Source organism: Ictidomys tridecemlineatus, chromosome 10, assembly GCF_052094955.1.
Source record: "Ictidomys tridecemlineatus isolate mIctTri1 chromosome 10, mIctTri1.hap1, whole genome shotgun sequence".
NCBI classification, from domain to species: Eukaryota; Metazoa; Chordata; class Mammalia; order Rodentia; family Sciuridae; genus Ictidomys; species Ictidomys tridecemlineatus.
The window spans coordinates 31,684,121-31,700,094 of record NC_135486.1 but is presented as its reverse complement, the minus strand read 5'-3'; the positions used below and the strand labels follow the sequence as shown (position 1 = coordinate 31,700,094).

At 47.4% G+C, this 15,974-nt stretch overlaps 1 long non-coding RNA gene across 1 annotated transcript in view; it reads right to left on the bottom strand.

The window, feature by feature from the left end:
• The window catches only part of LOC144367176 (uncharacterized), a 62,813-nt gene that overhangs the window by 46,011 nt on the left and 828 nt on the right, over positions 1-15,974 (bottom strand). Inside the window, exons 2-3 of the long non-coding RNA XR_013426476.1 lie at positions 11,827-15,488; positions 9,987-11,295 (exon numbers count right to left, since the gene is read on the bottom strand). This is a non-coding gene — a long non-coding RNA (uncharacterized LOC144367176). The remainder of the gene's footprint in view (positions 1-9,986; positions 11,296-11,826; positions 15,489-15,974) is intronic.

Sequence of the window (15,974 nt, the reverse complement as noted above, 5' to 3'; positions counted from 1 at the left end):
GCCTGCCTGAATTTAAGTCCTGGTTCCATTTGTTACAAACTATGTGACCATGAACAAGTTTCTAAGACTCTCTACACCCCAATTTTCTCATCTATGAACTAGAGATGCTAACCATACAGCTTTCTATAGAGGCTGTTTGGATTCCACGAACCAGCATCATGTTGACAGTAATGTCAACAATATAAGCATTCGCAATAAAAAAAAATAAGATCTGAATTACTATTAGTCCATTTTTTTGTGTTAACTATGATGAACTACCTAAGGCTAGGTACTTTATTAAGAAAGAGGTTTATTTGACTCATAATTTTGGATGCTGAAAGTTCAAGATCAGCCCCATGGATTTGACCTCTGGTGAGGGCCCACTTGGCTGTGTCACATCAAGGCAGGTGGCATCATAGCAGGAGCACATGTGAGAGGGAGAACTAACTCACAGGGTGAGACAGGAAGCCAGAGGGGGCAGGGGACAGGTTTGCTCTTTCATAACAGTTTTCCCTGGAGAACTAAACAAGGGTCCCATGAAAACAACATAAATCTCTTCTAAGGGCAGCGTCCCCAAGTACTTAAACACCACTCACGGGGCCCCATCTCTTAAAGGTCCCACGACTCCCCATTGCCACACAGAGAATCGAGCTTCCAACGCAAGAACCTTTGAGGAACAAACTACATCCAAGCGATAGCACTAACTGTGCAGAAATATAAAAACTTTTGAAAGTAGCATTTACCCCTTCCCCATCCTAAAACCATGAGGTAAAACCAAGCAGAGCAGGTACCCGGGATAACCCAGAGTGCAGAGTGGAGCCCCAGCAGCAGGAGGGACCACCCACGTGGCTGGAGGGCAGCTTTTCGAGGGTGTCAGGCAATGAGCAGGGTAGAAGAGGAAATGCTGGCGTGGAGAGTCAGAGCCTAGCATGGTGAGCAAGGTCCTCATGCAGGGGGATAGCCCCCAAAGGTGTTGGTCCCTAGGACAGTGAGGGGGGCACTCACCTGAGTGTCAGAGTCCAAGCAGTGTGAGCAGGGTTTGCACTTCATAGAGCAGCTGGGACCCACAAACCTGCACACCATGACAAGATAGCCTCAGACAGTGCAGCCCAATGGGGACATCAGAGCCTGGTCAGAATGAGGTCACTGATCCCTGGTCTCGACTCACATAAACAAACAGGATCAGGGCTGGCAGGAGGGATGAGAAGTGGTTACTTGCTAGGGGACTGGATCCAAGAAGAAAGTATTTTGATTGTAATGGGAACCATGTTTCTCTGCGCTGGAGAGAGGGAGTGCAAGAGTGGAAAAGGAGAAAAGTGGAAACAGCCCCCATGGTATTGGGTGAGGACAGAAGGTCCTGGCAAACACACACAAAGGTCCTAGGTCTGTCCGTGGAAAAGGACACCCCTTTAGCAATGAGCACACTTGGCAGCCAGATTGAAGTTTCTAAATACCATTTGCCACTAGTAGACACCAGGGCTCTCTGAAAAAATGACTGCTTTCAGGGATGGAGCAGAGACCTGCAGAATGAGCCTAGAAGACGCCCTGCCACAGGCAAGGAAATGCTCAAAGAGAGATAGGAAGGTGCCACAAGGACACAGAGGGCAATTTGCATTCAAATTAGAGAACATTTAGGGGACAAGCCACATTCAAAATATATAATGTTAATAACAGATTTTAACTTACTGAGTCAAAGGGGAATCCATGAGTCTGAACCAAGGGTCAGCAAAACAGCCTGTTCCCTGATTTCAATGAGCACAGCTAAGAATAGGGGGATTTGGGGTTTGTTTTGATTTCGGTTTTGGTTTTTGGTTTTTTGTGTTTTTTTCCAGTGTTGGGGATAAGGAAATATTTGCATCAATTTTAAAATAGGGAACAAATTCAAGTCATGTATTCTCCCTCCTCCACACAATTTTGTTCTCATCTGTAGACCTGCATTACAAAATACGTTGTCCTCAATAAATTACTATATTTTTAATTTCCCCAATGAAAATTTGGTGGACTTTTTTTTTCCCCTCTCTCTTGTTATAAAAGTACATAGGTAGCCTAGATTTTGACCCTTAGACCTCAAAACCTCAAATGCTTACAATCTGATTGCTGATCCCTGTGTCTCAACAAACATAAATGTATAAATAAATGGGAAATATTTGTGTGTAATGAAGAGTGGGATATTTTAATAGTTTTGAACTATTTGTCCTGCAAAATACCTTTAAGTTACAAGGGGAAAAGGAAGACATCACAGTGGAAAAGCCTAGAAGACAGCAACCCAAGTGATCAAAGCAAACATCTTCAGTAATGGGACAAACTGTGACGGAGCGCCTCCTGACAGGCTGCAGTGAGAGCACAGAGCCCTCCTGTGACCTTCCTGCCCAAGAGACACAAACTGAATCTAACCAGGGGAAAACAGACCAATCCACACTGAGGGACCTCTGTCAAATAACTGGACTCTGATCTTTAAAAGTGTCAAGGTCACAAAAGTCAAGAGAAGACTGAGAAACTGTTCTAGCAGAAGAGACTAAAGAGACAGGACAGCCAAATGCAACATGTGATTCCGAACTGGATATAGTTTCTGGAAAGGAGATTTGGGTACAGATTGCAAAATATTAATGGGGTCTGCTGGTAACTGGGTGGAAATGGAGCACATCCTGCTAAGTGAAGTAAGCCAGACTCAGAAACTCAAAGGTCTGATGTTTTATCTCATATGTGGAGGTTGGAGTAAAATGAGAGGAAAGGAGGGAGGGATAGGATATCATAAAGATACAGGGAAGATCAGTAGCATAAAAGGAGATCCAGAGGCTGAGAGGAGGCATGGGCAAGGGGAGGCAATGCAGAATGAACCCTTAAAAAATCATGTTATGTGCATAGAGAGATATACCACCGGGAATTTCTCCTCTATGTATAAGTAAAAATAACCAATCACCACATAAATAAATAGACAAGTGAAAGGAAGTCCAGCAGAGTAGAGGAAGGAGAATGGGGAAGGACAGGAGGGAAAGGGGGAAGACTGGGAACTGAAATTGAATCCATGCATGGATGATATTGTCGGGATAAACCCAACCACAGTTATGTATAATCATAAAGCTCTAATAAAAAAAACATTAATGGGGTCTGGGTTTTTAAGGGTGATGCATGCCATCACTAGTTTCCTGATTCCTGCGGTGGTATTGAAATGATGTGTTATGTTGTAAAATGTTCCCGTTTGTAGAAAATACACATAAAATTCTTCAGAGACACTGGAGCATTAGTGAGCAATTTACTCTTAGTAGTTCAAACGGGGGGGGGGGCAGGGGGGAGGGAGCTTTGGTACTGATTTTGCAACTTCTCTCTAAATCTGAGATTATCTTAAATAAAATTTAAGGTTTTGATAAAATTTGAGAGTTTTCTGTTCATTTTCCCAGGCTCTCTTAAAGTTCTGGCCAATGAGACCTCAGCAAGACTCCAACCCTGACTCTTCTTCCTTCTTTCTGCCTGGAACGTGGGTATGGTATCCACATGCAGAGTATCTGGACTTTACAACATAGAGGTGATAAGGATAAAGAGGAGGATCCTTATACTAAAGAAGGAAAAGAGGAAGCTCAAAAGATAGGGGGTGGTGTTCATGACCCTCTGCCCTAATTCTTCCATGTCCAAGTGGCCTGACAGTTATTCTGATGACTTACTCTTCTTTCTCAACCCAAAAGCTTTATGTCACACTACATCATATAGACTCAGTTATAGATATAAATGGATACATGTAACAAGATGCTAAGAGGCAAATCTTTCTCCCTGAAAAGTCCAAAGGCTTAGCACAAAGCAGGAGGTGCAAAGTGACTCCAGATTTCGATTCTGAGATTCTGAGACTTCCATGCAGAATGTGCAAAAGAGATATCTAAAAACACATGATACAACTCTAAGCACATCAACCACCTTGAGCCTATTAAAGGTTGAGACTGAAGGGAATAGGGAGAGAGAGAGAGAGAGAGAGAGAGAGAGAGAGAGAGAGAGAGAGAGAGAGAGAGAGAGAGAGAGAGAGAGAAGAATGTGGGAGAAGAGAGAGAGAAGCTTGCTTTTCCAGCAAACCAAGGGACTGGTAAAGAGCCACCTGGCACAGCCCTCAGGACTTCAAAGATATAGAAGGCAAGAGGCTGTGGCTGGGCTAGCTGCCTTGGGCTAGCAGAGGAGAGAGATTGTGTTAGGACATAGCTCAACTCCCATGATAACAGGACCAAAATGCTGGTGGGAACCTAGAATTCAGATGGTGGCCTTGGGCTCTCTATAAAGAGATTGTGCCAATGGTAAACACTTATAGGGATCATGGTGCCCGAACAAGAGTCAATGTGGTAAGGACCAAAGTATGCTCAGGGGCTACAGGAAGCATGGTGATGTGCAGTTGGAGGAAAAGCAAAGTCTGCACCAAGACGCTGACCTCAGAGGGAGGCAGCAGGGAAATTCTCAAGAGACCCCCTGTGAGACGAGGGAGGAGAAGTCAGTTTTCAACACCTGCCAAGGTCAGCAAATACTAATACTACTATCTGTCGAGTGAGACCTTTCCTGTCCCTTGCATCTCCTCCCTGGTCAAGCAACAGCGCTGGAGGATAGGAGGCAGCCTGGTAAGGGGTGGGGAGGTATGAGATGCATAGATGGGAGAGTGGAGAACAAGTTCCCACCATCAACCCTGCCCCACTACAGCCACAGGATCAAATAGACAAGGACTGAGAGAGGAGAATTTGTAATAGCCTAAGGCACTTGGAGTTTAAACCTGATAGAAAGGAAACAACTTATGTCCCAGGAGAGGGGATAATGCAGGACCAAGGGTGCTGCGTACACAGGAGGAAACAGGCTCTATCCAATGGAGGGGAGCAGGAGCAGGGACTGATCATGCACTGTGGCTGGGAAACGAGGTGTGAATTGACCAGGGGTGGTAACTGGATCTGCAGGCTGTACAGAGCCTGCAGTTGGGGCAGGCTTGGTCCACACCACTGTGGTTCTCCTCTAGCCTACCTGCTTTCTTGGGAATGCTGTGGAATAAGCACCCTACCTAAGGTGAGGGGTTTCCTGGGTGAATGCGTTAGAGGAAGACAAGGACAGTGCACAAGAGGGTGACTATGCTGAAGGGTCTTAGAATCCACACTGGGATAGAAGGAAGGAAGTGACGGCAGGAGTAGGTGAGGGACACTAAGATGTCAAGGACAGCACAGTCAAGGTCCCAATGAGGATGATGAATTATGGGAATGACTGTGACTTGTAGACGACCAACACAGACAACTCTAAAATGGAAGAGACCAATGATCTATCCACACCATGCACTTCTTCTTCCCCATCCTCTAAACTCTTCCTTTCTGACTATCTGTGGTTCTGACCCTGCTCTCCCTGGGATGTTCTGGGCACCCTTCAGCAAGCTGCTGGAGCTGGGAACTTTACTCCAATTCTCGGCCCTGATGAGCCCTTAATTGGATCTCCCCGCATCGGCTTTCATTCCAACTGCTCTTTTGTCCTATAAATCCTCACTTCTTGACCTGTGTACTTTCAGTAAAGTTCAGTGATTTTTCAAAAGCTCAGAGGCCAGAAGTGGGTGTGTAGCCTATCTTGACCACAGTTGGATAAAATCTTCTCTCTCTCTCTCTTTCTCTCTCTCTCTCATATAAGAATGTTTCCCATGAGAGGGTTTTGGGGGAAGCAAGAAGTATCCCAATTCCATCAGGTAGAGTTCAGAAAATCAGGGAAAAACTTACAGCCACAGAACTTCTAGAACCTTCCAGCTAATACGTCAAAGAGCCGAGAGCCTGAGACTCCAAAAATGCCAAGGGCTCTTCTTAAGCACAGTGGTGTCAATGGGGAAGATCTAGACATTCTCAAGTTATTTTGACTATAAACTGAAGTTTACACAGTTCGGAGCTGCCTGGCCAGATGGGACCTGCTCACCTGTGTGTCCAGCTATTCCCGTCAGGGATACGTGGTTGGTAGAACCACAAAAACGCACGGTATTTTTCAACCTCTGTTCCTGCCTGAGCAGGTGTCCACTCTGCCTTCTGAAGACAGAGACTCTCCTTAAGAAATGGAGCCCTCTCTAAACCTGCTGTAGTGATGTGATGTGGCTTTGGCTTCGGATGGGAGTGGTTTCATATGGACACATTCATTCTTTGACTCTAAGTAAAAGAGGGACTGTGGCCATGGAGCTCTGGAACCAGCCCATGCTGGCTCACAAGAGCTGACTGTTAAAATTTTTCCAGAACTTTGTGAACTGGCTGTGAAAGGCATACATCATTTGACATTAAATTATATAAACTTACCATTACCTCACAATAAAAACAAAGGTTCATGAATACTCAAAACTCATGGCTTGTTAGTTATGTGCACCACAGTTTATTAGTATCTGTGCTCTTCAGCTTATGGCCCCTGGTTGAAATCGTATAGAATGGAGAGCGACTGCCCATCTCTTCCTAACTCTGGGGTCAGTGACTTCAGCTTGGAAATCAGCACCCCGCCCTGTTCCCACAGAGGGCACTGTGGGACTCCAGGGGCTCATGGAAGTGGGTTAACAGGCCACGGCCTCGGTCCACCTCAGGAGCCTGCATCTTCTCCCTGCAGCCTCCTCCGGCAGGGAGAGGGAGAGGGTGGTGCTGCATTTACTTACTTGAAGGGCATCTTGGCCAGATGGTCTCCCTCAGACAGCGGTGCTAAGGAGCTGGCTAAGAAAATATTTTCCCAACTCTGCCTGGCTTCCTTTTCAAGAGGAACAAAACTGGTTCTGAGACACGCAGCCGGTAGGTAAGTAAACAGAGCAGCTGTGATGTGAGTTCCAGCTGAAAGACAGAAGACTTAGGAGTCTGGTTTGTATAAAGAGAGAGCTTATGGATTCAGGTTTTCCTCCTTCCTGCCCTCCCTTCTCTCTCCTACAACAGGACCCTGTCTGTTGGCGTCGCCCTCCCCGCTGCCCCAGGGACGTAACCAGCACCTGGCTGCTCCTTGGCTCTGGTACAGAAGCAACTTGCTGCTCTCTGGACACTTGTTTCCAGCAGGGGAGCTCTTTACCCCTCTGTTCATGGTCACATCACCTCGCCTCATGGGACTCCCGAGGGTCTACTGTTCTGAGCTAGAATAACCCCCCTAGCCCTACTCCACTCAAAGTCAAGGCATCTCATTTGAGGGCCAAGGACAAAGACGGGGAACAAGCAGGTTTAGGAATTCAGCTAGATTTCTGAACCTCCCTGAAAATATGTGATTCCCTTTCCTACCCCCAAATTTAATTTATCATAAAGATGCACTGTGCAAGTTCACTCTATGTTAGTATATGCCCGAGACTCTGCAGAAATGGCTCTATTTATCAGTTTCTGTTTGGTCAGATGTATATGTAAGGGTGTGGGTTTTTGTGAACCTGAATACTTGCGCACACGCGCGTGTGTGTGTGTGTGTGCGCGCACGCGCGTGCGCGCATATGTGTGTGTGTAGGCAGCCTGTGTGAGTGCCATTTTGGAGACATGTTGGAATGTGTATAGAATGATACAGGTGTGATTGTGTGTTCCTCTGTCTGCCTTGCCATATGCAGACGTGATTGTGTGTGTGTGTGCAGGGGTGAGTCTCCTGCCTTTTGCAAGCTTGATTGAACTACCTGGAGAACATCATCATCTTCTAAAAATACAGGAAGTGAAAGACTTTGAAGAAATGATCTGAGGGGGAAAAAAAAGCAAATTACACACTCCTACATGTACTTTTCAAAAAAAATTTATTGTGTTCTCCCAGACCTTGTGTGTAATGGGAAAATTACCAAATACTTGCAGTTTTCTTGTACGACAGAATTGTTGACTTTCAAGGGGAGGGTTTCATCACTGGGTTTAAGGTAAAAGCACTTTGGAGGGAAGGTTGACTGGTGGGGGGAGCGGAGAGGCCGGCACCCGGAGGGGCAGGAGGGGCGCATCGGCCTCCCTTGATTCTCCTCGGCTGCTGCCCTCTGCCTCCTCGAGAGCACCTCAGCCTGCTTCCCACTATCAAAGGGAGAAACACGGCTCTAGCTGTGAATCCATTTTGCACACAAAAGAGGGGCCATGCCCTTCTTCTTTTTGAGGACAGAAAGACAATAAGCAGACATGAGATCTCGTGTAGCAGAATGAGGTCAGAACCGAGGGAAAACCGTTTGCTTTTGTAAAGGCCATGAGAGTCGGTAAAGGCTTCCTGAAGTGCATGTGAAGCTTTTCTCGGGGGATTCTAAGAACAGACTCAAGGCTCTCTCAATTTAATTAGAATTAGGCTCATGGAGAGTGGGATGAGGTGGCGCATGCATGCCTATGGCCCTAACTACTCAGGAAGCTGAGGCAGGAGGATCTCAAGTTCAAGGCCAGCCTGGGCAACGTAGTGACACTCAAATAAAATAAAATTAAAATAAATCTCAAAATAAAATAAATAGGCTGGAGATGTAACTCAGAGGTAGGGGCCTTGCCTTGTATACTTGAGGCCCTGAGTTCCATCCCCAATACCCCAACACATAGACACACACACACACACACACACACACACACACATATGCACGCACGCAAACACACACACACACACAAAGAAAGAAAGAAAGAAAAGAATTAGGATCATAGAGGTGCATCTATGAGATGCTCAGGTGCTTGCTCTCAGCAAGCTAACCTCTGGAAGTTTTAAGAATATAACAACTAATGTTTGGGGGTTATTTATTATAATAGCATGGATCAAAGGCTTTCTGTGTATCTGCTCATTGAATTTCTACCACAAATGTGTAAGAGCAATTATTATCCATATTTCACAGATGAGGAAAATGAGACACAGAGAGGTGGTAACACTTGCTCAAGGTCACACAGCTAGTAAATGTCATGCCCAGATGATACAATTCCAGAGTCCCTGCTGTTAGCCATTAGGCTATCCTTGTCCTGCCAGCTGAGCTCCAGGGCTCTCTGTGTCACTTCAGAGACATATACAGGACAAGGGCTGAAAGGGGTGACTATCAAGGTTCCTAACTACCAGCTGTGCTGTCAGGTGTGTGCATTCATTCCATGAACAGCCAAAGCTAGAAGGGAACCTTGAGGTCACCTGTCCTCATAGGTTTAAGGTTGGAAATTGTAGTGCATAAAAACTGCCAAGCTCCTTGGTTGTCACAATCAGAAGCTGTCTTCAATCACGATGGCTTGACCTTGGTGTAGCCTCTGCTTTGCTGCTTCCCGTAGAGTCACAAGTGTATCTTAGGCAAAGCCTGCCCTGCCCACCTGATTCTGTCTCCCCAGTCAGAGTGGGCCAGAGGTGGCCCAGGGGCACCCGACTCAGCAGACCCCTGAGATGCTCAGGTGCTTGCTCTCAGGACCCCAAGGGGAACTACGGGGAGAAAGAAGTGGTTAGCAGTGAACGCTGAAGTGGAAACATAATAGACAGAGAGGGGAAAGGCCATGGTGGCCAAGGGCAAGATAAGGTTATTTGGGAACAGAAACCCAGAGTGAACAGAAGGTGCAAGGAAAAGAAGACACACAGAGAAGTGACAACACCCTGGTGAAGACAGAGATGGGAGATGCAGCTGAATCTCAGCGGCCTCCTGACTCAAGTTCAACCCAAAGAGGTGGGTAAGCTCCTTTCAATCTACAGGCCTATTTAGGATACCAAAATCTTCTATTTATTCATGCTTTTAAAATATTGGGTTAGAATTCAATATCAATCTTGTTCTGCTTTGTGTCCCCAAATGGCATTCGGGGTAGAGGAAAAATTAGTAATGGTAGAACACATTTTGCATCACATGAGGCCAATTTTGTCTGTGCCCGTAATAAGCAACCACCTCTCACTTATAGTAGTAGTTGTAACAAATACAGATGACTGTAGTGCTTTACTTCCCTGAAAAAATTATAATATGCAAATTTAGTTTTTCACCTATGCATGTCATCCATCACAGATGTGGCCGTGGGAAAATGAATGAGAATTGCAGGAATAAATGATCTTAGTTAATCTTCATATCTCTCCAGGGTGGATAGTCTTCTGTGCCATTTCACAGATAATCAAAGTGAGGTTTAAAATATTAAAGATATTACCAAAGATCCTGTGGCTTGACCGTGTCTCAGGCAGCTACAAACAGATCTTGATTTCAGGTAACAGCAGCCTGAGGAACTAGAGATTCTGAAGGTGTCCTCTAGGAAACTGCTAGATCCTGCACAGAACATAATACACATTTTAATGTCAGGCTCGTAATATATAACTCTACAAGAACCAAAAAGACTCCCAAAACCATTTGAACTAAAACCAGTGCTATGGATGATAAGCATGAGTGAAAGGTGAGGGTTACTCAGAGGACAAATGCTGACATCAGGAGACTAAGCCTGCGCCATCAGCTCAGCAGCAGAACTGAACCCAAGACTTTGAGGATAAACCACAGACCCAATCAGGGACAAAGTAGTCTCTGGTCAGGAGCACCCCTAACTTATAGCAGAAGTAAGAGTAAAATTATCACTGAGAAGAACATCTTCATTTTAATTTCCCCAGATTTGTCAAAGATTAAAATCAACCAAATATGAGCTCAAAATCAAAGCTCACCATACACACCCAAATTTAACTGCCATAGCGAATTTAGCCCGCACCAACCTGCAAGGGCTTTGAGTATTGAAATAAGTGGTACATCATTTCAATTCCTGTTGTATCAAATGTTTAAAGAAATTAATCAATGGAGTGACAAATGTGAGCACAAAACGAGAGAATTCCAGGAATGGCCATGCATATTTAAGAAAGAACCAAAAGACATGAAGGTGAAGGGAAGATATATTCACTACTCGGGCCTCCAAAGCTCTCCCTCTCGGCTACACTGCTACTGCCATCTCCCAATAGCTCTAGATCTGATATTATATTGAAAGGCCAGTGACTCACCCGAGATGGAGATTCAACCAAGAGATTTTATTGGGGGGCTGCCCAAAGGGGAAGAAAAGGAGAGGCAGAGAGCAGAGAGAGGAAAGGAGGAGGGCAGAGAGAAAGAGAAAGAGAGAGGAGAGAAAGAAGAAGAAGAGGGCAGAGAGGAAGAGGGCAGGGAGTGCCCCTTTCAAGCTTTGGCTTAAGGAGGGTTGCTTAGACGACGTGGCAGGTGCTGATGGGCAGGGTGACTCAGGAATGGCCAGCGGACACTGTGTGCAGTGGGGATTGGTCCAGAAAACTTTTGAATTTGGCGCTTTTCTGCTGGCGCCCTTCGGAAAGGACAGGGAGGGGTGAGGGGTTCCGTGATGTTCTCGTGAGAAGGAAACTTAACTTCAGAGGGGGGGGTCTCCCACACACCCAACCGTATTACAATAATTCCTTTCCAGAAAAGTCTTTTGTTTTCTTCCTGCCTCAACTATTACTTCCAAAGTCAGAACATTTCTGCAAAACAAACAAATAAAAAACCCCTGTCATTTATATTGGCTTATATTTGAGGGCAATCCAGAGCCTAGACCCTTGGAAGCTGTCCCATATGAAAAGACCCAGAGACTGAAACATCACTCACTGTATCCTGGCGGCACGTCTATAACCAAGAAGGGAGGTGGGGATGAGCAGGGAAAGACCTGGACCCTTTCTGGGAGACGGAGGCCTGGGCCGGGTCAACACTGTGCCTGATACCATGTTCATAGAGCTTCAGAATCTGTGAGCACAGCACCGATAAACTCAGAGTCCCCTAGGCCTGGGACCTGGCTGGGTTTGCCTTCCATTTTTTTTCCAAGGTCAGAAATTATTTCACAGTTCACTTGACTCCATTTCCCTTTGGACTGGCACTGAAATAGCTTTTAACTAAAGGCTTCTTTTCCCTTGAAATACACCAAACTCTCATCTCAGACTCTGGGCCTTAGATCTCTTACCCGGCTCCCCTACCCCTCCCCTGAGACCCAGCACTGAAGGTTGATGGATTTGCTTAACCTTTGTTAATACAGATTTGAAAGGCAGCCGCCTCTGTTCGGCCAACGCCGGGATTCCTTTGTGTTCCTCCTCTGGGACCCGGTGTTCTCCCAAGGTCTTCTCTGGCTCTCCTCCACAAGGGTGCCAAGGTCTTCCCCTTGGCAGAAAATGCAGGAAACACAGGAACAACAACAAAAAAAAAAAGAGGAGTCCAAGTAGAAAGGTTACAAAAAGGAAGAGGAGGTCAGGATTCTTGGCATCCGGGAGCCTGAGAAGCCAGTAAAAGGTTGGCTTTGTCCCTTTCTATCAGTGTCTCGCCTCTCCCCATGTCTCACGCCCTCTCCCTGCCTCTTTCCTTGCCCCTTGCCCAGCCCAGACATCAACCCTTCCTCCACTCTACCAGCTCCGGCCCCTCTTCTTCTCCCTGGACCCCTGGACCTAAAGGCTTAATCCCTTGCTCTGTCATATGGTCCCTCCCTCCCTCTACTCAAGGTCCCTAAGGCTTAAGCCCCAGCAAGTCCCACTTCACTCCTGATATTAGCTAAGACAATCCCAACAGCTGTCACAAACTTAAAAGTATAGATATAGATAGGTTCAAATAGGATAGAAACGGATTCTTTGCTCACACAAAGTCTCCAATGGATCTGACTGGCAAGCAGCCCTCTTGGCAGTAGCTGCCAGCACGTGGGTTCTTTCTGCTCTATCACTTCTCCATCTTCCTCCCCTGGCTCCCAAGGTGGGAGGAGCAAGGACAGTGTGGGAGAGACTTTTATGGGCCAGGCCTGGAGGTGCCACTTAGCTTCTCGCATCCCACTGGCTAGAACCCAGTAGCATGGCCACAGGATTCCTAAGGGAGGCTGGGAAATGTAGGGTAGCTGTAGGAGGAAGAGGAAGGAAGGGGAGGAAGCAGTCTCTCTCCCCCACTATACTGCTCTCACTTTCCTGATATGCCTGCAGCATCTCCATGAGTCGGTTAAAGCTGATTCTATTGTGAGGATGCTTTGTTGTTTTGAGCATCTTTCTGGAAGATGATCACTGGGTGTCCCCTCCATACCAATTTCAAGCACAGGGTAGTAGCTCCCTTGGCCACTCCAGCAAGAAGTGGGTCTTGGGAGTCGGGATTGTCCAGTGCAGAGAGGGTGTGGTGGCGATGGCCCCGTGTTTTGACCTTCCAGCTGCGCAGCTCTATTTCCCTGCTGACCGTGTGATCTCAGTGGCTGGTGCCATCAGCCTAGAGGCGCATCATCTTTATGTCACTTCCACCCAACCACCCCCAGGATGTCACCCCCCCTTCCTTTCCTAGCTGAACCCCTCTGAAGCAGCCCCTATGTTCCTAGTTCCTCGTCCATCTCAGTGGACTTGCAGAGCAGAACTGTGTAGTATGAGGTTAATCAGGGAGAAGAAGCAGATCACCAGAGGCCTTCAAAGGTAGCCCTGTGACCCAGACAACATGGAGCGTGTGGCAGGAGGCAGACAGGAAGCAGGAAGTGGCCTGCTAGGGTGAACAGGAAGAGCAATGGCCTGCGGTAGAGGCTGAGGGCAAGGAGGGCAGCAAGAAGTCTTCAGTCCCAAGAAGGAGTGAGTGCAGGGCTTATCTGGCTCAGGGGCCCCTTCTCTCCACCCAGCCACTCCCAGGCCCACTCTGACTAGTACTAGAAGCTGACATGATGGTGTCAAAGTCACACTTGTGAACTTGGCCTACTCACACCCCTCTGAAGATCCTCATCACCCGCATGGACCCCTTCTACATCCCGTCAAAGTATTCACATTCCTTCCAGAGGATTAATGAGACGCAAATACATTCAAATTCCTTCCCCAGATATGCTTCTCTAAGGAGACAAAGTTCTCAGGTTATGAATTAACCCATCAACTCTTATTATGCTGAGGGACAGGAACCATAGGAAGAACTTCAAGTCCCCAAGCCTGAAAGGGGAAACAAATGGCCTAGGCAATGTCACGGTTATAGGTTCCTCAGAAACACCTGTGGAGATTGTTAAACTTACAAGCACGAAACGACTGAATTGGAATCTCCAGAGGCAGATTCCCCCTGGCCGTGTCCACGATGCCACAAGTGATCTGGATGCACACAGAAATTTGGGGACTCTAGGCAGAGGGGCCAAGCTGCATGGAATCTGAGATGACACATGCTCCAGAGGGACTCAGATACCAGAATGCTATAACGTGCAGAAGAGAAATAGAAGTAGCGATGCTAACTGACAGTTACAAGCCACTGTGTCTGCACCAGGTGCTATTTAAGAGCTTTATGGGCTTTAACTGAGTTCCTTCTCTCAGGAGAAGTACTTACTACTTAGTGAAGTAAGAGAGGGAAATTGACAGCAGCCAGGGACCCTGGGGAAGAAATAGAGGGCTTTTTACAGAACCTATCCTAGGAACAGAAAATGCTTCAAGGGATTGATTTGCAGGTCTAAGGCACCAGCCAGTCCAAGGCTGGTTCCCACAGCCTTGCTACTTGAGCAGGTGGCATGGAGGGGTGGCCTGCCCTTTGCTTCTCTCCCTTGCCATACTCTGTTTGGATCCCAGAAGCCCAGAGGCCAGAACCTCAGCCTCAGTCTGCCAAAAGAGATTTGTCTGGATCTTGCATTCTAATTGGCTTCCCTCTGCAGTTCCAGGGACTTAATTGTGAGCCCAACACGACCTCTTCTGTCCTCAGATAGGAATGTGCACAGGCTTGTCGCAGAAACCTGGGATTGCCCAGAGGACAGGCAGCCGGAGCACAGAGGTGCCTGTGTTGACACAGGGTTGTCTTCTGAAGGAAGCCCCAAAGTCAGGAGCCCAGCCAGGGCCACTGAGGTCAAGAAGGCAGAGGTGCCTCACGAGTTTCCCCAGTGGAAAACCAGGTGTCCGGACACGGGATGGAAAAGTTAATGGATCTCCCAGATCTTGCTATTTTCTTTTTCTTCTGAATTCGGACACTTCCCTAATGACTTGTCCAGGCCCGGCCTCACAGCCTAGATGGACGAGGTTAGGACGGGAAGGTCAGCATTGCCAATTTCCAACCGGACTCAGGAGCCCCAGGAAGTCAATCATTCTTCTTCCCTGAATAAGCCAATCCAGGCTGCCCCAGAGGCAGACCGCCATTCCAGCAGGGGCCACAGTGCAGTCCCATGTCATAGTCCTGGTCCTGAGCAGGAAGGACTTAAGGCGTTCAAGCCCAGTGCTTAGGTCTGTGCCCCATGTCCCCTGGCTGTTCTCGCACCCTGGCTTCAGGCTCCAGCTCTGATAACCAGCTTCCTGCCTTGCTCATGAGGCCAGTTCCTTGCACCCAGAGGACCCAGACCTCTTCGCCAGTCACAGGGAAGCCTCCATCCGTTGAATCCCTGCCTCTGGGAGCTGTCTACCATCCTGACCCTTTTGCTGCTGCCCAGAGACAACAAATCCCCACAAGGTCCTCGTGGTAGATGTCTTCAACTGACCACATGACTCTTTCCTATTTTTTCTGCTGCAGCCAGATTTTAAAATCTCCCTTGACATGGAACACTAAACAGCCACTACCAATCCTTTAGACCCCGCGTGGGAGCCCAAAGCCATGCGCCCGCCTTCCTTTTTCCATTTCTGCCTCATGATCCAAAGTCCTGCCAGGACCAAAAGTCCCTCAATGCACTGTGCAGCCACAATTCCTGATCACCTCGGCCTGTGTGTCTCACTTCTCAGCTGCGCCCCACCTGCAGGACAAACAGACCACTCAGCTTTCAGACATCCAACTGCAAGTGTTCCTGAGCCGTCACCTGCTGCACCTCCACTGCCACGGCATCCAGCTTGCTGGGCCAGATCCTTCCCAGTCCAGCAGGTGGGTCCTCTAGCAAGGACGGTCCCCATCCCAGGGACAGATCCCTGCTCTTTCCTGTCTCCCCCACCCTATAACATTTCACCAAGAAGTGCCCCAAATATGGCATGAGGCTTAACGACGCTGATTATGATTTTAATTCTTGTTTCCTCCTCATCTCAGCGAGACATTTGCATTATTCTACTCATTTTAATAAGAGGGGAATTTTAAGGAGTAAAGAAAGTATAGGAGCTTATCGGGCTCCTCATGCAAAATACTCCCCCCCATGAGGCAGAGTGAAGTCTGACCAGGACTGACCAGGACCACCAGCTGCATCCAGTTTCCAACTCACTTCAAAAGACCAAGGTGCACAACCTCCATTCAC